At 35.7% G+C, this 27751-nt stretch overlaps 1 protein-coding gene across 1 annotated transcript in view; it reads left to right on the top strand.

Moving 5' to 3' along the window:
- LOC108978176 overlaps window positions 1-27751 on the top strand; it is a 208800-nt gene that overhangs the window by 95339 nt on the left and 85710 nt on the right. The window lies entirely within an intron of this gene.

The following is a 27751-nucleotide window of genomic DNA, read 5'->3' as shown; positions in this document are numbered from 1 at the left end:
GGGCTTGGCAATTTGAGGTAGAACAGAATTAACCATTTAAATCCGTACTTAATAGATGCCAGCATAGAAATATATGTATGTATGTATATATTCTTATGTCTTATTCTCATGTCTGTTTCATATTGTTAGCCACAGCTGTGCTCTGTATTAATTCTTAATTGAATTGTGTGAACAGCTAGAAATAGCGGAAATGTTGATTTGCTAACAAAAAAATTAATAGTCGCGCATTCTCATTCACATAAAAGAATCTTATAGCAGTATGTAAAATAAAATATTAAGATATATTAAAATTTAGAATATATCTATTAAAAATATATCATCGATAAATTTCTATACCTCTCTGCTCACGTTTCCCTCAGCACTTACAAGATTGCTATTGGAAATCATGTGAAACGTAGTATATTACTGTGATCAAATTGAAAGGTGAATTTTGTCCATTTCATCTCTTTCAAAGTAATCCTCTCCCGCTGCAATACCCTTGCCAACGAATTTTCCAGTTATCATAGCACTTGGAAAAATCCTCCGTCGTAATGGCCATCAGTGCCTTCTTCGAGTCAGCTTTTAAATCATCAATTGCAAATGTGGCGAAATGATCACGAATAACCAATGCAGTATGAGATGTTGCATTTGTTCAATAAATTCAGACATGTAAAAATCGAAGAATTCACTTTTAGAGCCTTAGCGCAGATGTCACAACAGTCCTACAAACTTATAGAAAAAATTTACCGATTCGAAAAACACGCGAAGTATAAATTAAAAAATCAACTTTCAATTTGATCACCGAAGTAATCCAAAAATTAATGTGAGTTTGATTGAACATCTCAATCAAAAATACCTAATATTTTAGCGAAAACCACAAAACAATACAAACTGGTACGTACATAGATTTAGAATTTTTAAGCTAAGATCTTCATTAGCATCCCGAAAAACGTCAATATATTACGAATGAAAATAGAGTCTTTAAAAGTTATCCGTTATCTACCAGAATACAAACTAGACCTAGGGGATTTTTTCTTGGTGGAGCTTATAGACTAGCACTATCTGTGCTCGTACTCTCACCGAAATAAAAGTTGCAATGTTCCCGAGCACATGGGAGTTGACTGTGAAAATAATATTTCAGATTTTAGACGCACAATTCATATATATTTCACTCCGTCTTGTTTGAATTAGCTTCTATTTTGTCTCATTGGCTTTATATCTGGTATCGTATTCGGCTTATTGGGGTACGCAATAATTTATCTCGATAAATCGACTCAGAATCTGGTCATTTCTCTTTTATATCAATAGTATTATATTATATTTGACTGCAATTGAACTTGAATACACTATAACTGAATTTCGCTCTCAAATAATTTTGATCACTACATTAAAAATGACGATGTTCTGGGTGTTGTCCTTTATTACAGCGCCATCTTGCGATTTCCTTAAATTAAGCTAAGTATTCAATTAATAAAAAGCCACTCATTAGAAAAATACCAAAATTTAAGGTCTTTATTTCAATATAAATTAGTCGTAATGTTTTTATTTAAAATATATTTACTAACAATATAACATGAGGTCTCTAAGTGAAAAATACTAATATTCAGATAGCTTTCATTAGGTAAAATTTTATTAGCAACGATTTCCAATTTCCCCGATCCCGTGTTCTTTTTTCGAATGCGCTCCAATATCTTACAATAGCTGTCTTCTACTCGCCAAGCGTTGAAAAGTAGTGAATTAAACAAACAACGCTTGTGGTGCAATTCTGACGCATGCGCAATTATTCTACGATTCTTTCCTAGTGAGTGAAATGGCGAATCGAACACTGCTTACGTTTAATGTGTGTTATGTGATAAGAAAGTTATGAATCACTGGTATTGATTTGCAATACAATTATGATTCATCAAATCTTTAGCCTGCCCTACTGAATGAAAAATCCAAATTTTTTTGCTTAAAATTTACCGTGTTCCTCAGTTACTCATTCAGCCATTATACCTTGCGGGAGAACTAACTTAGGCACAAAAATATTTTGGTTCGCCAAAGCTCTCTAAAAATTCTATTGAGAGTAAACACTGAATTCTGTCATAATTCTACTTTATTCTCATAAAAACACTGTATCTTAGAAAAATAAAAAAAAGTTGTGGAAATTGCAGTTCTGGTGTCTTAGCTCAAATGATATTGCATAAGTGTATCCAACAATATTACATTAAAAAAAAAACGATGCCTAGGAAAGTAATGTCATATATTATTTTTTAGATGCGGCCATGCCAATGAAGCCATTTAAAGAAATTCACAGTATATATAAAACAAAATGCCAACTTTTCCAATTTTCCTAATAAATTAGTTTCGTGATCTGTATATTAAAGTTTTCCACTACAAAACTTTATAAATTGTATTTCGTTTTTTTTTATTTTTTCATGTTCAATATAAATTTGTTGAAACAATGTTTAATTTTTGTAGATTTTGTTTTAATATTGTAATATCTTGGTTTCTCACTTTCTTCACTTCTATTAATCAATGTCGAATGCCACCTATCAAGAAAGCTTGCTACTTCTCGGTTACAATCGGCTTCTAAATGTCACCGCTACAGCTTATATTTACCGTTACCGTTATAACAATTCGAACGGACCAGTAACCGAACTTGCGTTTATACTTTTCAACGCACGCTTTCAAACTGTTTACAAGCCGTGTACAACAGACGGCTTGAACCGAACCAAACTGACTGAATTGAAAGTGAATTTACTGCACGAAAAGCCAAGATGGCTTGAGCTGGAATATTAACGCAGAAGTAGAGTTTAAGACATTGAAAATTGTTACCGTCGCTCAGAGACAAATAGAGTTCAGCATAAAATCCCGCTCCTAACTAATTTTCGAGAGCACAGAAACGCTTTCGTATCCAAACTGCGTTATCGACTTATGCCGCACGTGTTTAAGCCCGGTTTTATTGTAGCAAGCCGACAATGTTCGGTTGAGAAAAAAGCAGCACACGCTAAACTGATATGAATATTAGTAAAGAGCACTGTTGGTTTGACTCACTCCCCATATTTACTCTCATTTCATTTACTCTCATTTCATTCATAAGCGAATGATCATTTCGTCGCTCAAATTGTGTGCCTTTGCTCTCTACCTTCAGTGGCATTGACGTAGGTCGTGCTGTTTGTTGTCTGTCTGCCGGACGGTGTGGACTTGTTTATTTACCGTTATCTCGTTGAAAAAGCTGTAAATAAGCATATCTTCGGACGCTCCATCCGCGGCGTTTGTGCTGGCGCGTGCGCTTTTATTTCTATTTTATTTCAATTTTCACACTTAACTTAATGAAGACATTAACGACTCGACACGGCACAGCCCTGCAGCAAGACAGCCAGCAGTAAGCAGCTGGAAACTGCCTGCAGACATCACGGTACTTAGGGGGTACTCGTATAAAGGTACGTGCCATGCATTGTGGTTTATGGAGCGCGTCACATGACTTTCGTTGCAATTGATTTTTATGTTTGTTGATTTCTTTTTTTTACTATTTTCGAATACCATCCAAACAATGTATGTGCTTTACGGTTTCGGCAACTTGTTTGGGTTTTCGGTTGTCTTGAGCTCGTTTGTATGTGCATCGCTGTATTAGTTTCATAGCTTTTATGTGCTCTTGCTGGTTTGATAATTTATGGTAGAAATTATATTTAAATAAGAGAAGCTGTAGCAAAGAAACTTTCCATCGCCTGTTTCTGTCGCTAGTTATGTCGCTAGTTCAGTAATATGGGTAGATATCGATTCTCTTTGGTGTGAACACAATGTTCAACCACACATCCCTTAATTGTTAAATAAAGAAACAACCGAAAATATTTTTTGCTTATGTGACCAAAAATTGCTACAAAAGATTGATCAAAGCAGCACGCATTATTTTGGTATTGACGGTGAGAGAAGCATTGTTTCAGACTGTCCAAATTTCTGTGGAGTTTTCAATAGATCATGTTCTCCATTTCTGATCACAAACTGTAGTGCCTTGGTAGAAATTAGACGACCAATCTTCTATAGCCGTAAAACCAGGAATATTACATTTAAGCCACTCCTGGTTGGTTTGTACCACTTGCTCTAAAGCAAAATCTTATTGGAAAATCCATTGTTCTCCATCGAAGAGAGTATTGTTTAACTAACTGCTTTTAACATATCGCCTAAAACAACCGGGAAAAAGTCTACCAGTTATGCTCCAGTTTGAATCCCTTTTTCATATAACCAGTTGACCGACGGTATGCCCTCATGTCAAGATCATTTCGAACAAATCTTGACATTGATCTGGTCCATAAATTCATATCCCTTGAATGTAGTATGAACAAGTTTTCTCGCAGATTTTTTTCGAAGCATGCGAGGACTACCACATCTTTCCTTCGCCCCGAACGAAGATGGTTTTTGTCGTAAAATTTTTCTATCGTCACATCGTTTCTGTATTTCTTTTCAGCGATCATATCTCCCAAATTTTGTCTTAGCAGTATTTTTGCAAAAAAGTAAAAAAAAATCTTTCTTAAAAATCATGACTTTTGAAAGTACTTATGGCGTTTCCTGCTCTGGTTAAGTCATTTATAGAAATTGGTCTTTGTTCCCATATAGACGAAATTATCTGCGATTTCGAAGTTATGATTGTCAACCGTGACGTAGAAGCCAAGTAGCGAGTGCGCCGCTTTTTTTTTTGTTTTTTTTTTTTTTGATTACAAGAGATATTTCGTTTTGCCCCCGTTCACTACCAGACCCATTTACTTTGCTTCCCAATGATATCGTTGTCGCCAGCAGTTGTACACTCTTTCAGAAGATTGTACCAGATCTGTAGATGTCGTCTGGAATCGAACGGCTCGGATAGGTCCTTCCCGATCAGTTTACACAGCCGTATTAATTTACAGGCATACCTAATTCATATATAGCGGGTTAAAGGCAACTCTTTTTCGTGTGATCAGGCGCAGCTTTGGTGTGTGTCAATCCTCTTTTCAAGGGTCTTTTCCAAGATTTGGCGGATGGTGGATATAATGATAAGGTCCAATCAGTTTGTTGACGGTGGGCCTTAATCTTTCACTCAGTACGCTCGATAGAACCTTATATGCGATTTTTAGGAGGTTTATCACACGGTAGTTGGCGCAGATTGTGGGGTCGCCCTTTTTGAGGACTATGCAGAGCACAATTTTAATCTTTGGGCATGCTTTCGACCGACCATATTCTACAAAGAAGCTGATGCATGCCCCTAATCAATTGATCGCCGCCGTATTTGAGTAGCTCGGTCGGCAATCCATCGGCCTCCGCCGCTTTGTTGTTCTTCAGACGGGCAATTGCTATTCTAACTTCCTCTTCGTCGGGCAATAGAACGTCTGCTCCATCACCATCGATGGGAGGGATCGGGATCACTATCTCCTGGTGTTATGCTTTTTCTGCCATTCAGCAGGCTGGAGAAGTGTTCCTTCCATAATTTCAGTATATCAGTTTCTTATAAAGTTCTACTGTTAATTTCACAAGTATGTACCTTCATTAATTCGGTGCCGCTATCTTAAAATACATTTATTTACAACACTCAAACATTTTCATTTTCATAATCTAACATTATTTGTCCTTCTACTAACATTTTATTATTTTCTGAACTCAAAGGAAATTAGTTTTATCTTGAAAGACGAAAGGGAATATCAAGAGCAACGCAAGTAGCACACTTTTCTTTCGGTCGTATTCTCTTTGAAAAGCACCGCAGTGAAAATTGCTTTCTGTATGAAAATGGCATTTAAATGGCCTACAGATGATTATAAAAAACCAACCCCGTAAGAAAAATTTTGGATGATTTTTATTTTACATCAGTCATCAGAAAATATCCATCTCTATGTGCCCAAGCAAAGAAGTTATTAGGCTGAAATTTTACTCATTTTGTATTTTTCGAAATCAACCAAGGAACAACTGATTCGAAGCTTAGCAACGATTTAAAGCATATATCACAGTTACTGATACCAAAACAATCGCGTGATAACTTAAATCTAAATATTTAATAGTTGCCGTCATAAACCTTAAACCGTTTTTGTTTTTGGAAAATTGCAATGAAAGTTTGGAAATTTCTTACTGGTGTTGTTAACTCAGTAACTATCTTCCTTTCCATACCTTTGCATAAATCTCCACAAAACTACATAGGTTATAAAAGCAATCACTAAGCTCTGTTACAGAATCTTCGCAAATCACAAACATGGCATGCCCAACGCACAGATTGAGAGAAAAAAACCTTTAGAAAATTGTTGTTCGTGTCACCACTGCATTGCTCAATTACTTCTGTGTGCTTTTTCAATTTATTTTTTTTTTCGTTAGTGGGCTTGTGAAGCTTTGCGAAAAGTGGAAAATTATTTTTCAATTTGTTTCCTTATAGACATTGACATGTTAAAGCTCATTTAGATCGGTTTACCATAACACAAAAATCCTACTATCTCATTCTTAATTGAATTCAAATCGAGTTTCAACTGGAATGTCCACGCTGTAAATATTGATTGATGATTAGAAAAAATACGAATGGAATAAAACAAAAACGGTTTGGGATATCAATGAAATTCTTTATTTATGTCAAAGTATATTCGATGCCATTATGTGCGGTACTCGCTTTCTTTTGCATGGCCACCATGCTCACGCTTGCAGAAGTCCAGACGCTGAACCCAATGTTTGACGGTTTCAAAGCATAAATCGGCCGATACTGTTGCAATTTCAAGTTCGATATTCGCACGAACTTCAGCAATCGTCGCTGGCTTGTTGAAATAGACTTGACGTAGCTCCACAGGAAGCTCCCATTTGAGTGGGCCATTTCGTGTGATAATCCTTTCACCAAACTTGGTTTCAATAAATCGATTATCGATACTACAGGCACTTTTTTTATCTCACTGGCACAGGAACATTTTGTACTGTGCCTGTGAATTCAAATTTTTCCAGTAGACGCTCAATTGCTGACCTTATAGGACGATTATGATGACCATAAATTGGATGCAGCGCTCTTAAAGTTAAGGCCTCTGACTCCGAATTTTGGTAGTAAATTTTAATAATTTTGACTCGTTGTTGTTAGATCGTATGTCTTTCCTTGATGAAGTTGTAAATCTTACTGAAGAGAAATATTAGAAGAGCGGGAAAAGAGCGGCATCGTCTGCTGTCCCTATCGTTCTACTTCTGTATCGTCCCTTTAGGAAAACTCGTTACATAGATTGCATTTTATATTTCGGGATTTCAGACTAAAAATAAATTTTAATTATCCAAAATCACTTTTTTACAACTATTTCATAGATACACACATTTTGTAGTCATTAAGAAAACATGAGCTATTGCTAAACTTTACTAATAACCTTATATTCTTTCTTTTCTTCTTTTCAGGTAAGTGGTACATTTGTTTTATAAAAGGTGGAAACTTTTAGACAATCGGGAAAACTAAAAATTAAATGAATGAATCTCTCTACAACGTAGAGAGTCTTACTCTGCTAGTTATATGAGAATGCGTTCTATAAAACACTCATTTAGATAAACAGGTATTGTAACCATTAAGTCTAACAAATGTGACTTAAATTAATAGAAACTGCCAAGCTCTTGAAGTTTATCGGTATTACGTAATAAATAAATTTTGGCTGTCGCCAAAGGCAGAAATATTCGCATAAGAAGTGGATATAAAACAATCTGAGAGTGTAAATTTTGAAAATATACAATTTAAAAATATGAAATAATTATATTTAATGTGATAATTTTTCCAAAGATGGCCAGCAATTGACTTACACTTATGCTTTACCTTCAAAATTGGCATTTTCTATAATAATCTTTGACAGTGATATCATTGTGGAAAGAATCAAGTTTTAAAGTTTTTATTTAAACAACCAAAACTTAACAACTTTACGTAGGTTATCTTTTATAATTCGGGATTTGAGAACCGAAACCACTTTTAATAATCGAAAATCACTTTGGTGTTTTTCAAAATATTCTCCATTAAAATCTATACATTTACATGCGTTTACCAAATTGTCGAGGCAATTTGACTACTCTGATTGAGGTATCTCTACAACAAGCATTTTGAGCACATCAACCAAAAACGTTGACCTCTTCATTTATCCCAGTTAGAACTGTACTGTACGATATATTACTCATCGAATCGATGTTTTAAGAGCTCGAAAGTTCAGTTGATTCATTCGAAAGGTATGAAAGCTCGCATTTTCATGGTGAAGAGTGATTCCTTTTTCTTAGAAGACAACTGGCAAGCTGGCACCAACTGACACATTCATGCAGTCGACTGATATTTACTTTCGGGCACACATGAATAAATCCACATTTCACCATCTGTTACGATTTCATAACCGTGCACCTCTTTCGTATATTTATAACATTTTTCTCGACTAATCGACACGAAACTTTTATGGAGCGATCGACAAATTGTGTGAACAAATATTTTTTACACTCCAATTTTGAATTTTTACTGGTTCCTTTAAAGTTCTCTCAATGTCATGATAGGTCACAAGACAATCTGGCAATATTACAGAACAACAACTGCTTTGAACGAACTTCACGAAATTCTCGATTGAATTCACCATACCATCGATAAACACTGGTCTTTGATGGAGTTTCATTGCCAAGAATTAAAATAAGTTGGTGGATCACTGTTATTGAGTTAAACCGCAACGAAGATGGTAATTAATAATCGCGCGAAAATGTTTGGTCGAGAGGAATATTTTAAGTTACTGTAAACACATATAGCGGGCGTATGTCAAAACGTTTTGAGTGTGTTTATCATCAAAAATGTCAAGCTTTACAATAAAGTTGTCAATTGCCCGTTTTAAACACTAGCATTGCCAAATCCCGAAATATAAAAATCAACTTACGTATATTATCATCATAAATGTTCAATCAGGAGTCTATTTGGGCATTTTATTACGTTCGATTCGTGATACTTTAACTTTCAAACTGTCTCTGTTTTAAAAAAAAATAACGGTATGCCAAAAACAGTTAATGTTTTGTAATGGCGGTGAAGACTAAATTTTCATGATCTCTCTTCAAAGTCTAGTTTTGTGTTTCATGCCATACTTTGTGTATCGGATGTCTACATACAAGAGATTTTGTGACGCAACATGTTATTCAATTTACCTTTAATTTTAAGCTTTCGTTTCGGATATCACATGAATCACAAAATTTTTTGATTTACTCTGCTGGAAGTTATTTAATAAACTCTTTTACAGCATTATTAAACTTCAAGTTACCGAAGGCACCGTTATTTAGCAAATATGTATGTATCACAAACATATGCCGAGGTATTTTGAAAATGTATTTAATTGCAGAGTTGCTTAAGCGCTATTTACAATTCAATTATTTCACTAAAGAACTGCTCCGAAATCACTTAAACCGCAGCAAGTATTTGTAATTAATCACTTTTATCGCGGCTGGATATAACAGCGTGAGGCACGTTAATTGATAAACTTAACTTTGGTGAAAGGAAACGCATAGTTTGCTAGAAATATAGTATGTACATTATACAAAAAATGTATATAACATAGTATAGATGTACTATATATACATATAAATATTTTTAAGAGATACAGTAGTACCATAGCAATAGATAAATTGCAGTTTTCAACCATACATTTATATATAAAATATCATAATCATTAATTCACGTATTTTGATAGATGCCAACGAATTGTTTACTATACCACCGGTTAATATCTAAAAATTCAACCAGAGCTTTTGTCAATGCATACAACTTACAATAAGCAAACATGCCGCAAAAACTACAAACATTTTTGAAAAATCTTGTTGATGCTCACTCCTTGTGAACGACCTTGTGATGACCAATCACTTCTTCAAAACGAACAAATTAAGTCCAACATTTCGACTATGCCTTAGTCTCTGGTGTGTAGTAGGGAATTCGTTTTTCGTCAACGGTCACGAAACGATATAGAAAGTCTTCTGGATTGGAAAACTGCTATGGAATTATTTTATGAAAGTTATTTTTTCATACTGCATAGATGATGTAGGTTGGACTTTTGCTCAAAATAGTACTGTGTACAAGTCATATTGGGTCAAAGAGATTTTGAGGGTAGTCTGTTGAAACATTCTGAGCAGTATCCGTTATTTACCTAATCATAAACTGATTATATCACAAAATTTTGGTAAACACTTAATTGGGGAGATAGCTCTAGAATTTTCAAAAAATTAAAATTATTTTTCGCAATTGAAAACTATTCAAAAATATAGTCCCGAAGTTTCATTGGTATACTCCGAATATTTTCGAAGAACGAAACTAACTTTTTTTAAACCGATTTACTACAACAAAAGCGTATTTTATAGACAATTTTATACTCAAGTGCGTGATAGAGCGCTCTTCCGAGAAAAATTGCAACCACTGTCAAGGTTTAACTATTTTAATGTCGAAAAATATAGGTAAAAATCGCAGTTTTTAGAAAAGGCCTGTTTGCCTAATTTTTCGAAATTCTCAAAACCCCTCTGCTATGCACTTTATACAAGCTTCTTAGTTGAAAAAACAAAAATACTTTTTTCATATCAGATAAAAAGCCTGGTCAGGAAGTTGGCAGTCGCAATAAATGTCAATCACCGAAATCGTTGATATTTCCGCCATTATTTTTTTTTTTTTTTTTTACATAAAATAATTTTTATTTTGTGGTTCAAAATTACGTTTTACCATATACATATGCAAAAATTCATATTAAGAATTTTTTTTACAGTCTATGCACTGTACACAAGTCGAGGTCTGAGAGCCATATTAGAGACACGATTGATACGGAAGCAATTCGTTGCCAAATTTATTCAACTCTTTTATCATTAATAATATTTTGTGGATTTTGTTTTTTTAATTTTCGACTGTAACTTTTTGAACGTTTACTGCCTTCATCATCCTTGGTGTTCTCATGACCTGCACGGAATTTAAAAAAGCCTCTACGAATGGTTGATTCACTTCACGCAGTTCTCAGGCGGCAGCACTTAGACCAACATTATGCCTCCTCTGCACCCAGCAGGTAACCAATTTAAGCCTTATCCAGCAACTCTGCACATATGGTAAAACACCTAATTCTTCTCCGTCCGAGCTGCCTAATGTCTCTCAAGTTAGAGTATTTGGAGCCGTGAAAATTGTCCCTTCTCACCGGCTGAAGACTGGGCATTCGCTGAGATAATGTGCCAGCGTCTCATTATCCTCCGCGCAACCATGCATTCCGCCGAATCCATTTTTCCCAATAATTGAAGGTGAGATCTTAAAGAGTGCCCTGTGGCGATCACTACAATATGTATTAGTAAGCTAGCGTTTGTCTAAAAGTAGGAGTTTTTTGCTATGTCTACATTAACACTATCCTAAATTAACTGGTATGCCCTGTGTTGCTTGTGTCCCAACACTAGAGCTGTTTCTCTAGGGTCCACTGCTGCAAACAACCCTTATGTCTGCAGATGTGTTGAGTGGGACAACTTTTCTGCCTTTTCATTTTCTTCTTTTCCTTTATGACCTGGTACTTAGTCTATTAATTGCTTTTTTGGATAACCAAACACAAAGAGACTTTGTATTCGCACTACGGATGGCCTTTATTGCTGCTGGGCTAAAATTTCGGCTTGAAAGACCTAATTGTAGTAATTTATTTTCAACCGTGTATGGATTACTACAGAAATGCTCATGTTCCTGTTTCACCCTTTGATCCGTCAGTGTATATGTGATTTCGACATTGGAACTGTCGATCACTGAACAATTGGCCCAATCTTTTCTACTGGGGATTGAAAATGATGTATTTAGTTCATAGTACGTATCCTTTATTCGAACGCATTGCCAACTAAACCCGAGAATATTTCTTTCAGATTATCCAAAAAAATTTAACATTTTATTAACCCGGTTTTTCAAAGCTCTTGCAGGTGGAATGTACTTGAATGAACTCAAACATATTTATAGTTCAAATTTTAGATCTTACTGAAACGATAACGTCTTTTATGATCTTAGACTTTTTCCGTGAAACGAACTTCCAACAGTGACCATATTTTATTAGCATGTGTGGGTGAATAACACCAAAAATTTCATCAAATCCATTAGCCTGCTAAGCGATGATATTTACAGTGCCATTTTTCAACTGCATCTCATCATTTTAAGCTAATCAATGCACACACACGCACACAAAAGCACACAGACTAAGTGAGAAGATTGCAGCAATAAAACAACTTTTAATTACTAAATAAACTCGGTGCAGCAATTCCGACAAGTATGTGTATGTCAGCTATTTGTGAAGCTACTCAGTTAACATATCATGCACTGATACTTACCTGCCAACACACATACACACGTACATACATATGTACATACGCACTTTGGTAATGCATACGCCCAACGTAAACAAGACTAATTGCTGGAAAATTCAAAATAATATAATAGCAAATGATGTTTTCGCATAATAATAATGTAGCAGGCACACACACGCACACGCATGCGCAACTGCTTTGTGGTGCGGTGAAAAAACATAAATACCCATTTAAATGCGTGCGAATTTGTTTGCACGTGTGCGAGAATTTCAATCCGCACGCAATGCGTTGGCAGATTTCATTGTCTCTATGTGTGTATGTATGTATTATATGCATATGTATGTGTGTATATGCCTACTATATGCTAATTTAAGAAATGTGAAATGGCCACAACAAATGAATTACCTTGCCGGCCGTAAGTTGCGCCGCCATGACACATACACACACACACACACATGTTTGTATGGGTATGGATATATACTCATATGCATGTGTGTATGTATGCGTGGCCGTGCAGTGTTTAAAAATCTAATAATTTGCGAAATAATACAATAATAACGGACATAACACAGAGACCGACACACGCATACAATTTGGCACCTGCCTTTCAAATGCATACATTAAACAACAATAACAACAACGCTGGCAATTAAAACGGCACATGTCGACGAATAAATTAATTTACTCTACAAAATTCAGACAACAGCCAAATGTATGTGGAGTAACATTAAAATAAAGCCGAATAAAGACAACATACATACATACTTTGCAAGCACATACATACATATGTATGTATGAGTGTACCTTTGTATGTTGCATATGTGCATGACATTGTAGGCGGATGTGAAGGCGGATGCAGGCGAATGGTCATTTGTGAATCCACATGCTGGGCTTTACACTATATTTTCCCAAACTCACAAACACAAAAACATTCACACCCGCATACACAGGCATTCATGTGCTTATTGACATTGTTCACACATTGCATTTGTGAAGCGATATTTTTTACAAACTGTCGAAAGTGCTAACGATTTATAAAGCTCATTGATTTGTTGTTGTTGCGCATTTGCTGTTCTCATAGCTTGTTCGTTGGAAATCCATCACGCTTTGCTCAATTTTTTTCGCTTCTATTTTTATATCTTGCAGTTGCAGTCATTGATTGGCATAATACAAATGTACTTGTATGTATGAGTATAACACTGCGCTAGTGAAAGCTTTGAGCTATTTCAGATAGAAATGGCAAAATCTGATCAAAACCTTATGAAAATTATTTTTAATTCCGCAAGAATTACTTAAAATTGCCTAACAAACACAAAAGATAGTTGAGTGATTAGTTAACACCGGTCTACAGCATTCTCGCGCACAGGTTATACATACCTTATTATACCTGAACTTAATATGTCCTAAGTTTGTCGCGATTTTTGCAACACCCAGAAGGAAACATCTGATTCCCTATAAAATATATAAATAAATGGTTAGCTGACGAGCTGATTCGATTTAGACATATGCAGTCAACCGAATCTGTCTGTTTGTCCGTATAGACGCGAACTAGTTCTTCAGTGTGCACCTTTCTTTTCTCCCCAAGAATATATGTACATATGTAGCTGCAATACAAACTAACCGATTTAGAATCAAGTTCTTGTAAGGAATCTTTTGTCTTTGTGTAGGATATTATATCTTTGGTGCAACATAGTTAATTTTTTTTTTTCGTTTTTATTGCCTTAAATAAGACTAAAAAGTGGTTTTGAATTTGAAAGAACTTATTCACGATTAATCTTGACAAGATATTTTAAAATAGACTCCAAATGCTCAAAATTGTACAATTTTATTTTTCTGTGTTCCGTAGAAGTTTACCTTATAACCCCCAAATTAAGTGTCGTGTTATGCTTTCAGTATACTGGCCTTGGTAAAGTCTCACAAATTGCATTATATTTAAGCTCTCAAATTATCTTGCAAGTTTATCTAAAAGAGAATCTAGAAGAGAGTAAGTAGCTTCGGTATATTTTTTATCTGAGGGCATACAAATATTACAGCTTTTATTTTGGCCTCTAAATGCTAATCTAAAATGCTTCAAATATTTGAAAGTTGATCACCAGGTTCCGTACAAATTCTCGGCTTTGCAAACTTCCTTTGTTTTTATTTCTCCTCGATACCAGTTTTTAATTAATGTTATCGATGGAGTTAATAATTGTTATAAAAAAGAATTTATAAATTCACCATCCATAATATATTTGCTGGCTTTTAACAGGTAAATTGAAAGAAACTTGATGTGCTTCTTAAAATTTAAATATCTCTAATTTTAATAAATTCGCTGCAAATAGAGCAAAACCAGAAGCATGCATAAATTTGGCAGCTATCGAATTATTCGTTTCTGAATTATACCATTTTGAGTGAAGCAACTTTTTTATTGTAAAAAATGGATAAAGAGGAATTTCGCGTATTGATAAAATTTTACTTTTTGAAGAAAAAAATGCAGTTGAAACAAAAACTGGGCTTGATAACGATTTTCCCGACACTACTCCATCAAGGATTGGTTCTAAGTGTAGACGTCCCGAAAGACGGTGTACATAGTAGAAGCCCAATTTTTGGATGACTATAAAGTGATCCGGGGCAGTATTTGGAGATGTTCGTATGTGAAAATGAATGAAGAAGGGCCCTATCATTTCACTCCGAAGTCCAATCGACAGCCATACAATGCACACGATTAACCCGCTCCAAACCGTGGAATAATGCAGCGGTCGGCTTGTAAGATTATGGCGTCTGTATTTCGAGATGCGCATGTCATAATTTTTTTGAATATCTTAAGAAAGGAAGAACCATCCACAGCTACTATTATCACATTTAAACAAGAAGAATAATAGACCCTGTCACTATCTAGTGAAAACGACGAGAAAAATCCATAAATTGGACTTCGAACTGCTTCAGCATCCATCGCATTCTCCAGATGTGGCGGCCAGCGACTATTTCCTGTTCTCAGATCTCAAAAGAATGCTCGGCGCTTGGAAGAATTAACTGACTTATTGGTATCGTCAAGTTGAAGGTTTGCTATAATCAGTGTGTCACCCTCGAAGAGAACTATGTTGATTAAAAAAGAAAAGAATTTTGCCAAATGAAGGTGTTTTACTATGGTATGCCGGGGACTTTTGAATTGTTCAATTAACCTGTGACTGTCGTACTCAACCAAAGTGCCAGCGACACTATTCCCCGTGCTCTTTCTTCTCTTTTAACGGCAATAGCTCGAAATTATATGGACTTGAAAATCAAATATGGTCAAATCACTATAATTTCTTAAGTTTATTTTTGCTTATATAATCAGTATATATTAAGTGTTCTTCAGCTTAACATACTTATAAGCATTTTTAAAGTATTGCAACATGCAATAGTTTCGCCACATGTTTCAGGGGGTATTCTGGTTTATAAATTCGAAAAAATTCATTTTTTGTTTTTGCATATTTTTACAGAACAACCCTTCAAAAAAAGGTCCCTAAGAGGATTTTTCGAAATTCAAATTATTTTCCGACTTACAGCTAATTTTGTGACGCGCCGGTGACAACTTTAAACTCGTTTTTCTCATAACTACTTTTCTAGAAGCGGTGTGCATGATATTTCAAGTTCTACTCAGTCGATTCACATGAAATTTTTTTTACACAGAACTTTCTTATATATTATAGTATCGCACTCCGAAGAGATTTCGAAGGTTTTTTTTTTAATTCCGAACCACAAAAAACGGAAAATACGAAACTTTTTTTTTCAAACCTCCACCATTTTGTAAATTTTTTTTTAAACCGTTTTGTAGTGCGATAACTACACTTTTACTCTTCACGGATCTAGCATAAATTTTCGTTTTAGGTCGCGGAAAGGATTTATGTCCTGCACACCAGAACAAGCCATTGTTTCATCAGTCTCTACTTCGCCGACCTGCATTTTTTTTTTAATTTAATTATTTTCTTATATTATTTATGTTTTGTGTTCTTAGAATATCAATAAAAATAATAAAATTCGGGCTTCTAAACCAAAATACCCCCTTAACGCATGTTTATGGTTCCATACTACATTTTTCGGTATTGTTACTTGATGAGTAACTCGATCACAGTTAATTAAGTTTACTTTTGTTTCGTCAGACCTGAGAACGTTATGCCACTTATTTTTAGGCCGAAACCCATGTTCTTTAGCAAACTTTAGAGCCTTTGTTGCACGTTTTTTGGTAACACAGGCCCTTTTCATGGGCTTCGCGTCTTGAAATTTTCCTTGGCAAGCTTTGCCGGATGGTCGATTTGTCAACAATATTCAAATCACTTTTAATTTGTTTTGAAGAAATAAATCTATTTTTCTTAACAGCCGGAATTACATATATTTGTTTTGACAGACAATGCTATTTTGGGCTTTCTGCCATGTATGGTATTCAAGGGTGTGATATTTGATTTGGTATTGAAATTTTTGTTTATTTGCTTTTTCAATAGCTTATATTTCTACAAATATCCTGTGAAATCGGGAAGGCCATATCTTGAATAGTTTTTGGATGGCAGCGTTCTAAAGAGCGACCGCTCGGAGGAGCAAACATATATAAGTGAAACTTTAAACGCGTTTTTCTCGAAATGACATTTTCAAAATTGCTGACGTCATAACTCAACGAGAAATTGACCGATCGACTTCAAATAAAACAGTATTTTTGAATACATTTACTATACAATGACCTACAGTCATTTTGGTTGGATGAAAATTCTAAATTTGGCATTAAAAAAACGACAATTTTTTAAATTTTTTTAATTACGCCATTTGGTTACTTTTTGGAATTTTTAAAAATCGTAGGCCATTGTATGGGAAATATCTTCAAGGTTAATAAACATTTCAAATTTTTTTGTTTTAGCTACTCATTCATGCCAGCAGTTTTTTGCACCTCCCAAGACAACCCATAACTCCGTTATTTTTCAACATTTTTGTAAAAAATTAATCTTAAAATATAGCTGAAAAGATTCCTTATTACGTTCAAGAAAGTTCGAAAGATTTAATCGCGTACTTTCTCTTAAAAAAAATTCACGAAAATCGCCAAATTTTTCATGCGTCACACTGGTATAGCCCCTTAAATCTATGAAACGAATTTAATTGCTATTCCAATCATTGTTTAAACAACTTAAAGTGAATTTTATACTCTACGAATTTCGCTTTACCCCTATTCTGACTTTTTTGAACACAATGTGTCTTTTTACGAAAAGTGAGAAAATAGTTCGCATTTTTCCAGGAGAATTTATTTTAAAAATAATTGATTATAAAATTATGCCGTTAACTGGCGGCAATTTTCATAGCTTGTCATAGATGTATTATAGTTTTGTTTCATGCATCACTGACCTTATTTGTTTTGGTCATATTTCGGAGATATGAGTGTATTTGTAAGAATTTTTAACTTAATGTAATCGGTCGCAAACAAAATCAAACAATCAGAAAGACAGCCCAGAAATCCGAGACCGTCGCGGAAATGGTGGCTGGGTCAGGGCTGGCTCTTTCTGGTGGAATGGCTCCTGAGTAGCCCAGCATCAAAATTCCGCTATTCATGCAGATTAACTGACACCGTAACAGCGTGGCATCCATAAACCATGAGTCGAAAGACTAACAATACTTAAGTTGGACATTGTCCTAATCCAGCCACCCAGCTTAGAACACCTTTTCTAAACAGACATGTCGACACCCACTGCTTCTGATGACACTGCACGTATTCTTCGACTCTTTTCTCGAAACGCTGTTTTCGAAGTCTGTGAGAAACATTTTTCCCAAACGGCTGAACAGGTCGACTTAAAATTCTCCCACGAGTTTAATAACAATTTTAATTTCACAAGAGTCGTTTTTTAATATCATTTTCATTGACATTTAAAGAATATAAAACAAGTAAGGAAGGGCTAAGTTCGGTTGTCACCGAACATTTTATACTCTCACATGATAAAGTGATAAGCGAGATTTCAGGCGTGGTTGTGAACCGATTTCACCCATATTTGGTACATGTCATCAGGGTGTTAAGAAAATATTATATTCCGAATTTCATTGAAATCGGTCGAGTAATTCCTGAGATATGGTTTTTGGTCCATAAGTGGGCGACGCCACGCCCATTTTCAATTTAAAAAAAAGCCTGGATGCAGCTTACTTCTGACATTTCTTCCGTAAAATTTAGTGTTTCTGACGTTTTTTGTTAGTCGGTTAACGCACTTTTAGTGATTTTCAACWTAACCTTTGTATGGGAGGTGGGCGTGGTTATTATCCGATTTCTTCCATTTTTGAACTGTGTATGGAAATGCCTAAAAGAAACAACTCTATACAGTTTGGCTATAGTAGTTTTCGAGATATGTACAAAAAAGTTAGAAGGGGCCGGGGGCCACACCCAGTTTTCCAAAAGAATTACGTCCAAATATGCCCATTTTTAATGCGATCCTTTGTGCCAAATTTCATTTTAATATCCTTATTTATGGCTTAGTTATGACACTTAATAGGTTTTCGGTTTCCGCCATTTTGTGGGCGTGGCAGTGGGCCGATTTTGCCCATCTTCGAACATAACCTTCTTATGGAGCCAAGAAATACGTGTACCAAGTTTCATCATGATATTTCAATTTTTACTCAAGTTACAGCTTGCACGGACGGACGGACAGACGGACGGACGGACAGGCAGACATCCGGATTTCAACTCTACGCGTCACCCTGATCACTTTCATATACATAAACCTATATCTGACTCTTAGTTTAAGGACTTACAAACAACCGTTATGTGGACAAAACTATAATACTCTCTTTAGCAAGTTTGTTGCGAGAGTATAAAAATGTAAAAAATCGTTGAATTGCAGACCGGTGCACACTTCACACTTGAAGTGATCTAAAACATTCAAATTGAGAAAATTATTCATTAGTAAGGATGTCGTTATCGGATTCACAAAATGGCGTCGCCATAAAAAAGTGTTTACTCCCCTTTCTGGCAATTTCGAATTTAAAAAAATGCTTATAATTAAAAGTTTATAAAATCCGAATCAGGAGCGATAGATAGATGTATAACAAATAATTTCATAAATTTTTGAAGAAATCGGTTACTTAAATCTTGAGGTAACATATCAACATAAGAAGATCGTCGTACGCTAAACGGTCCACGGCACTAAAACGGCTATAACTATGTTTTTTAATATCATAGCTATCGAATTACGAAAAGTTTTGTTTTTTTTAATACCGTACTTACAAATGTAGGAAACTTTTTAAAGGTCTTCCTAGAGATCGATTCCAGGATCACGGATCCATAATATTTCAAGTCGGTGCTGCTGATTATTAAATTACATTAAGTTAAGAAATTAAGACTATTTTCATTTATTTTTTAAATAAAATTCCTCTTCAAAAAAAAAAACAATAATAATAATAATTTAAAAAAAAATTGTTTTTTCCGACTTGCAAGTGGATATAAAACCCCTTAATACGACAAATCGAGAACTTTTTCATTTTTTTTTAAATCACTACTTATTTCTTTACACAATGATAATTGTTCTAAGTGACGCTCTAGGCTTTATTTCCCAGGAGTATTTCTATTACTTACACTTGTGCTTTTTTCATGTCTTACATTATGACTAAAAGTGTGTCAGAAAGACAAGAGTACATTTGCATGTCTCTAAAAATATGCTTCTGAGTCACCCCTTAAAGCTCTCGGAATAATTTTAAAATAGCAATTCTCGTTAAAGTTACCATTTGTAAAGAATTAGTTCAGCGAGAGTTGCAGTTGGTAAAAGGAACATGTGTAGTACATGCACACAACATGTTCATATGTAAAAACAAACACACATGCATTTGCATTTAAATATATGCAAATTCAGAATCAGTTGTTATATACCATAAAGTTATAAATTATTTATTGCCAATATAATTTTTCCTATTCATATTGTAATCTTCTACATCCACTTCAAAGAATAATTACAAGCAGCACAGCTTTGCTTTGCGGGCAAACTACTCACGCGTGCATGCATGCAGACAAAGCACAGAACTCACACACATACACATCCCGGCACTGGCGCGTTGTGGAGCAGAAGTAAAACATGCTTTTGACATTTCGTCCTTTCACATTTTCTGCCGAATTGGCAGCAGTGCATTCACTTCGATTACTGTAACTCCGCGACTACAGCAACAGCAATGAACAACCAACAACAACAGCACCGCGTCAACGACAAAGCTAAGCGATCGACCAACAAATCAGCGCGAACACGACCACGATTAAGTGCCGCAAGCGCTTTTTAGTCAACGCAACTGCAATTAAACAGCAGACAGTAGCAACTACTCGCCAACTGTTGGTCTCCAACCCTCCTCCACCCGCTTGCCAAATGCCATTTGCAAGCGAATCGTCGCTGTAAAAAGAAACGTGTGGTAAACCGCGCCAAATGGCGGAGGACCGAGCGCTTAGGTTGGCTCTAGCTGGCTGGTTGGCTGGCTGAGGGTCCGGTCAGGTCGAATGGTTTGCGTTTGTTTGGAGTTCGCAGAAAAATTAAATCACTTGTGGATAAACAGAGTAGTGTTTATTTTTATGACGACCATACACACACACACACATACATACAGGCAGACGTTTGTAAGCGTATGTTACAGTTACTTGGCTTTTGCAGCAGCTTTTTCGTAGCAGTGTTTGTTTATTTGCAATTACAATGCAGCAGACCGCATGGATTTCAATTTTTAATGCTTTTTTTTTTACATAATTCTGCATTTGCTTAGTTTTTAGTGCGCGTTTGCTCTGAATTATCGAATGTTAACACACTTGCTGTGTTGCCACATTTGTTAACTACCTTCGCGCTAAGCGTTTAAATTCAGCATTGTCAAGCATTTAAAAAATCTGTATTTGCTGTTGATTATTAAAACAAACAAGTCTTAACTGCGGTTGAACACAAAAACAAAAGATTCCAAGAAGTTTATTTTGATCGGTAGCTGTATTTCTTTGGAGATTGATCGTTTCCTTGGACCGATCCCAATCCCCTTTGAAACCAATCCCAAATTTCTTGAAGACAACGCGTTAAATGAAAGACTTGCCGCTCGTTTAGTTTTTATGGCAGCTGTATGACATAGTGGACCGATATGGGCGTTCTGACAAATGAGTATCTTCTTGGGGGGAAGAATGTGAACTGAAGGAACAGATCGCTTATATGCAGTCGACAAACAGACTCATATGGCTAAATCAATTCAACTCGTCATTTATATAAGCATTTAAAGGGTCTCCGAAATTTCCTTCTGGCAGTTATGAACTTCGTGGCGAACTGAATTTACCCTGTTCAAGGTATAACAACTACAGTGAATCAAAAAAGTTTTGGCATATCTCAGTTTTTCCACTTTGCTTCAATATAACTTGTAATTAACTGAACATACCAACCAAAAAAACAAACATATTTTTTTAAATAATGGTTTTTTTAATACATATATACAAACATTAAAAATAAAAACTTCATACAAGTAGAAAATTATTAAGAAAATAATGGAAAAGAGTCATATTCATATCAAAAAAGTATTGGCACAAAATATAAAATTTTAATACAAAAGATGAAGAAAAATATATTGAAAATGTTTAATACTTGGTTGCACCTTACTTGGCTTTAATAATCGCTTGCGAATGCCTTTGCGATCTTGCGACCAAATGGGTCTCCGGACTGGTAATGTTGGCCTATTCTTCCTTCAGAGCATTTTTAAGGGATTCTTTCGAAGTTTTTAGGTGCTTGCGAATTTTTTTTTTTTTTTTAAACAAATGCCAAATATGCTCAATGGGATTGAGATCAGGGCATTGTGAAGGTGTTTTCAGCTGCCTGCAGTTATAAATTAAGCACTCTTGAACCAAACGCGAAGTGTGTTTGGGATCATTGTCTTGCTGGAACTGCCATTTCCCTCCATTTAAGCCCAATTTAGTTACGCTCGGAAGCAAATTGTTCTTCAAAAGGGTTAAATAAACAAGCTTATCCATTTTTTCGTCTATAAAAACAAGATTCCCAACTCCACTTGCCGCTATACACCCCCACACCACTCGCTGTTTGAATGTACGTCGTACTTCGGAGCCCTGAAGCTTTCTGTCTGATGATGAACCACATATGAGCGCTATTAAGCCTGCAACCGTATTAGTGTTTCATAAACTTTACCTTTATTTGCATTGGGTTGTTGTCGTTAGTTTCCTCCATTAATAATTTCACCCGGTTTTAGAACCCAATATAACCGACCAAATACAGAGCATTACCTTAACATCACGGATGTTCGGATTCGCCGTTGATTTGGCATGTAAGGTTGAAGTGATAGTAGCTTTCTAATGTAAGTTTGAAATATTGGGAGCATTTCTTGGCCAGCCGACAATGCCTTAACTTCTGCAACTGAGTGACTTAATTGCTCAGAGCTTACCTCTCATGGAAAGCCCCCGTGTTCACACCAAGTATGTAATCCGTTAATATAGATTGAGACGAAATCTTACTTGACAATATTACATTTCCGCAAGGTATTTTTTTAACTAAACATTATCCTGGCAGCTTACAATGAGGTTTAAGAAAGAAATGATAAACCGTGTCTTTATATTTAATAAATGCTTATCCGGAAATTCACCATTGCCATTTATGAGTCAAATGTGTTACATTTATACTCTCGCAACAATGTTGCTAAAGACAGTAATATAGTTTTGTTCACATAACGGTTGTTTGTAAGTCCTAAAACTAAAAGAGTCAGATATAGGGTTATATATACCAAAATGATCAAGGTGACGAGTAGAGTTGAAATCCGGATGTCTGTCTGTCCGTCCGTCCGTCTGTCCGTCCGTCCGTGCAAGCTGTAACTTGAGTAAAAATTGAGATATCATGATGAAACTTGGTACTCGTATTTCTTGGCTCCATAAGAAGGTTAAGTTCGAAGATGGGCAAAATCGGCCCACTGCCACGCCCACAAAATGGCGAAAACCGAAAACCCATAAAATGTCATAACTAAGCCATAAATAAAGATATTAAAGTGAAATTTGGCAAAAAGCATCGCATTAGGGAGGGGCATATTTGGCCGTAATTTTTTGGAAAAGTGGGCGTGGCCCCGCCCCCTACTAAGTTTTTTGTACATATCTCGGAAACTGCTACAGCTATGTCAACCAAACTCTATAGAGTCGTTTCCTTCAGGCATTTTCATATACAGCTCAAAAATGGAAGAAATCGGATAATAACCACGCCCACCTCCCATACAAAGGTTATGTTGAAAATCACTAAAAGTGCGTTAACCGACTAACAAAAAACATCAGGAACACTAAATTTTACGGAAGAAATGTCAGAAGGAAGCTGCATCCAGGCTTTTTTTAAAAATTGAAATGGGCGTGGCGACGCCCACTTATGGACCAAAAACCATATCTCAGGAACTACTCAACCGATTTCAATGAAATTCGGTATATAATATTTTCTTAACACCCTGATGACATGTACCAAATATGGGTGAAATCGGTTCACAACCACGCCTGAAATCTCGATTATTACTTTATCATGCGAGAGTATAAAGTGTTCGGTGACACCCGAACTTAGCCCTTCCTTACTTGTTCTTGTTAAAATTTCTAATAAAATTAAATGGGCATACTTTCCTGATAATATCTACTTTAGACAATATAAATTGATCGTGTGTATGGTGTAAGGTAAAAGTCCAAGTTAAAAGGACATATTCCAGTTTGAAATCAAAATAGAGAGAAATCGGTCCGTGCATTATATCGAAATACCACTAAATAATGATCCAAGTAGAGCTACTTCTTTCAATAACTTTTTTTTGGCAGATCACGCGTGAGTTTCAAAAAGATTCGACGTTTTGGAGCCAAGTTTTGTTCAGCGATTAGGCCTATTTCTGACTCAATGCGTATGTAAACAAGTAAAATTGTCGAATTTTGGACGAAGAGCAACCTGAAGAGATTCAAGTGCTGCCATCTTATCAAGAAAAAACAACGGTTTAGTTGTGGTTTGTAGGTTGGTTTCAAGAATACAGCACCACTTTCCCACATCAGTCGCATCAGTCAAGGGATTTATTATGGATCGCTGAGCAGATAATTTTCCGTTTCGGGTCGGTCGATTGCCCACCAAGATCGTGTGATGTCATTCACCAGTTACCAGTCATCTGAACTTCAGAAATACATAAAATTCGATGTTTCTATGTTTTTATTTTTATAAAGTTCAGTATCCTACCTTGCCACTTCCTAAAGAAAATATTATTATTGTTTGTATATTACAAGATATTTTAACCCTTTGTCATAATCATTAAATTGAAGTTTTCCTTTTTCGTAGTTCGTTTAAAAATAGAAAAAACATCTTTCACGTTCCTTAACGAAGCTACAAGTAGCATTTTGCGTGACTTTTACGCGCTATCGAATTTGTTCCAACATTTTCGTTAAATAAAAACAACCATTGAACATAATTTGCATCTTTAGTGCAACAAATATTATATGAAATTTTCACGACAAAAGTGGACAAGTAACGGCAGACGGAAGTCGTTCATGCGAGTGTCTTATGCTGTAATTGCACTAAAATGATAACTCATAAGTATTTCGTCAAATCGACGTGCAATCAAGCGTTGTATTGTCAATAGCACCCGAAACCCACTAACGTTCCAGTCCACTACCACTACCAGCGCGCTTAAGTTGATGTTGCTACTGCCTTTCGATTGTGGAACGGTTAATAAACCACTTTCGGCCAGCTGATTGCCGATGTCACTAATGGCACTGATCCTCGCAACGGCAGCACATCTAACGCGCTTCACCAGTAAAGGCTGCCAGACTGGCTTAGAGTGGGGTGCAAGTAGCGCCGCCGCAATCTGGATTTAATCTTGCCAACTGTGAATTTGTTTCAAGTTGCTCTACAACTGGTTCATGTTTGCTGTTGGCACCTGACAGCAAGTATGACTCTTCGCTTGTGGCATGCAATATCGAAACATTAAATAACAACAACAAAAACGAAAAATCTCATTTTTTCATTGAAATTGCGGTGTCGGCGCTCCTTCTGTTTTCTGTAAGCAGTGTAAGTTGCTGCTGTTGTTGTTGGTAGTTCAACACCGTTAAACTGCCGGCCTTATTGCCAATCAGCAATAGCCTTGCAGTTGCAGTGAAAGTTGCTGCTCGATATTTTTTTACATGCCTATGTAATTATGAGCAAGCAGTTGCGAGCAAAATAATAGCAGTTCCCGTAAATGGCATGCCACCTGGCATTATAGTGGTCATAAACTATTCTTTTTAATCGGCGGCTCTTAGGGCAGTCATTTTGCGGACAAGTATAGCCGATTTAAAAATAATCTAAAACATCCCTGTGAATTACATAGATAAATATATTGGCGAAAGTAGCTCTATTGGTAGAAACTCATGGGGTTTTGAAGAATTAAGTTAGTTATTTATATTTCTTTCATAATTTGAAGTCTTCTTGGCACGTTCGGGATCACATCTCGCTTGATGCTTTACCTAATACCTTAAAAAGTAGCAGTATTCATGAAGAAGACAAAGAATTCAGACTCGCCCTCCTTAGGGAACATTTGTAATAAATATTTTTAATCGTGATAAGCATTTCTTGTTCAAATATGCAAATTTTCATAAACATATGAATTATACGCAAGCTTTTTTGATAGAAATTGAAAATACAAGGTCAGTGCCAAAGTAAAAAGGACTGCAAAACTGAACAAATGGTTTTTCGGCAAAATCAATTTATTTTATTCAAAATAGTCTCCTTCTGCTTCAATACTTTTTTTTTGCACGGTCCGAAAGCAATTCAAACGACTGTTTTCGCTCGTTGGCCGGTATGGCCACCAGTATTCCAGTGCAAGCCTTTTGAATGGCCTCTACGTCTGCAAAACGCTTTCTTTTCAGGAGCAAGTGCATTTTTCCGTAAAAGGAAGAAGTCGCACGGTGCCATATCAGGTGAATACGGGGAGTGGTTAAGGGTTAAGGTGTGATTTTTCGATTCCATTTCCATTTGATGAATACACGCACAGTTTCGATGGAATTTCAGGTGATCACGGATTTTGATTGGCCCACATGTTGATCGTCACTTATGTCCTCACGACCACTTTGAAAACATTGAAGCCACTCATGCACTCTGCTACGGGATCGGTAAGAGTTTTAACAAATTTTAAAACAAAATTTAATGCTGACTCTTTGTTTTCGCACCGATAACACAAACATACTGACACTTAAAACGCAATAACTTCACTTCCAATTAATGAGACGTCATGAAATTCTCACTGGACAATCGATAAAGATAACGGATTCTAACGCACCAGTATACCTATAGATGGCGCCATGGAATGGTGTTTTCTCTAAGCGCCAACAGAATATTTATCTCTTGATAAAATTTATAAATATGTTACTACATATGTTTATCATATCATTTCTCGCAAAAAAATTTCAAAATTTGGTGGCTTTCAAGATTGTAGAGGGGACTTATTGTTATTATTATTATTATTCTTATTTTGTAACAAGATGATCTTTAGGAATTGGTTTAAACGAATGCAAATAAAAGTATTGATTAAAAACTAAATGTTTTCACTAGGTTTTCGATTAATGAAGTTATGTGCTCATAGCATTGTTCTTAAATTTGCCATCAGCAAGACCAATCTCCTGAGAGTGAAAACTATACGAAATTTTATTTGAATATTCTATTGAATATAATCTACAGCAGTGCTTTAGAATTGCTCACAACTGTAGAATTATGCCCCGATGTTGTTTTTTCTTTTAAAAGTTTCTGTTTTGTGTTTTTTTCCTTTAAGTTTGTACTTTTTTATTTTATTATAATATATCGAACTCATACAAAAGCGATTGTAGGACAAGTTCACTGTAATTCATTATAAAAGTGCTCTACATGAGCTTGTGTGATTTAGACCGATTTCCGAAATCCGCAAATCATAATCAATATCGATCGTTTAATCTAATTAGGAAATCATTTAATACAAAATTACGTGCAATTGGCAACTAATCGTGACGCTCATCCAATTTACTTTTCAAAGGAAGTTTGGTGAATTTTATTATACTAATAATAATGCGTTTACCAGTTCAAAGATTAAGGTAATAAAAACACTATGCGGATAATTTGTACGGGTGAAATACATGTTATTCCACATAATCTCAATTAAGTATCTTTATTCCCTATAAGAAATTGTGTTTCATTGTGAGTTAATGCATCATATAATATTACTATATGCAGCATAACATCACTAAACTAATGGGTTTAGAAGTCAAATTTCATACACATTTCCTTCCATAAACCGAACTAATCGGAGCCTACTTCTAGCGACATCTTTCCGCTCACATACCTCCGGGGTATATATAGGTGGGTGGAGGTGCGGTGGGCTTTTTCACGAATGGATCGAAGCTCACAGTGAGATCAAAGCTAGTCAAGAAGTGCATACCCTCACTAGCCGTATCATCAAACTACTTCCATATTAAACTTGCCTGAAACCTAAAGACAATATTCTCGCTAGAAAAGTCACCCTTACCCGAAAGAAGATGTTCCCCTGTCCTCACAAACTCAGGCGCTGGATGGATCCTGTGCAAGCTCAGTAAGCGTTGCGAAAG

This window comes from Bactrocera latifrons, unplaced genomic scaffold (assembly GCF_001853355.1).
Source record: "Bactrocera latifrons isolate USDA-ARS-PBARC rearing strain unplaced genomic scaffold, ASM185335v1 scaffold_119, whole genome shotgun sequence".
NCBI lineage: Eukaryota > Metazoa > Arthropoda > Insecta > Diptera > Tephritidae > Bactrocera > Bactrocera latifrons.
Note: the sequence above shows the minus strand (reverse complement) of the source record. Positions and strands in the feature narration are given on the sequence as shown.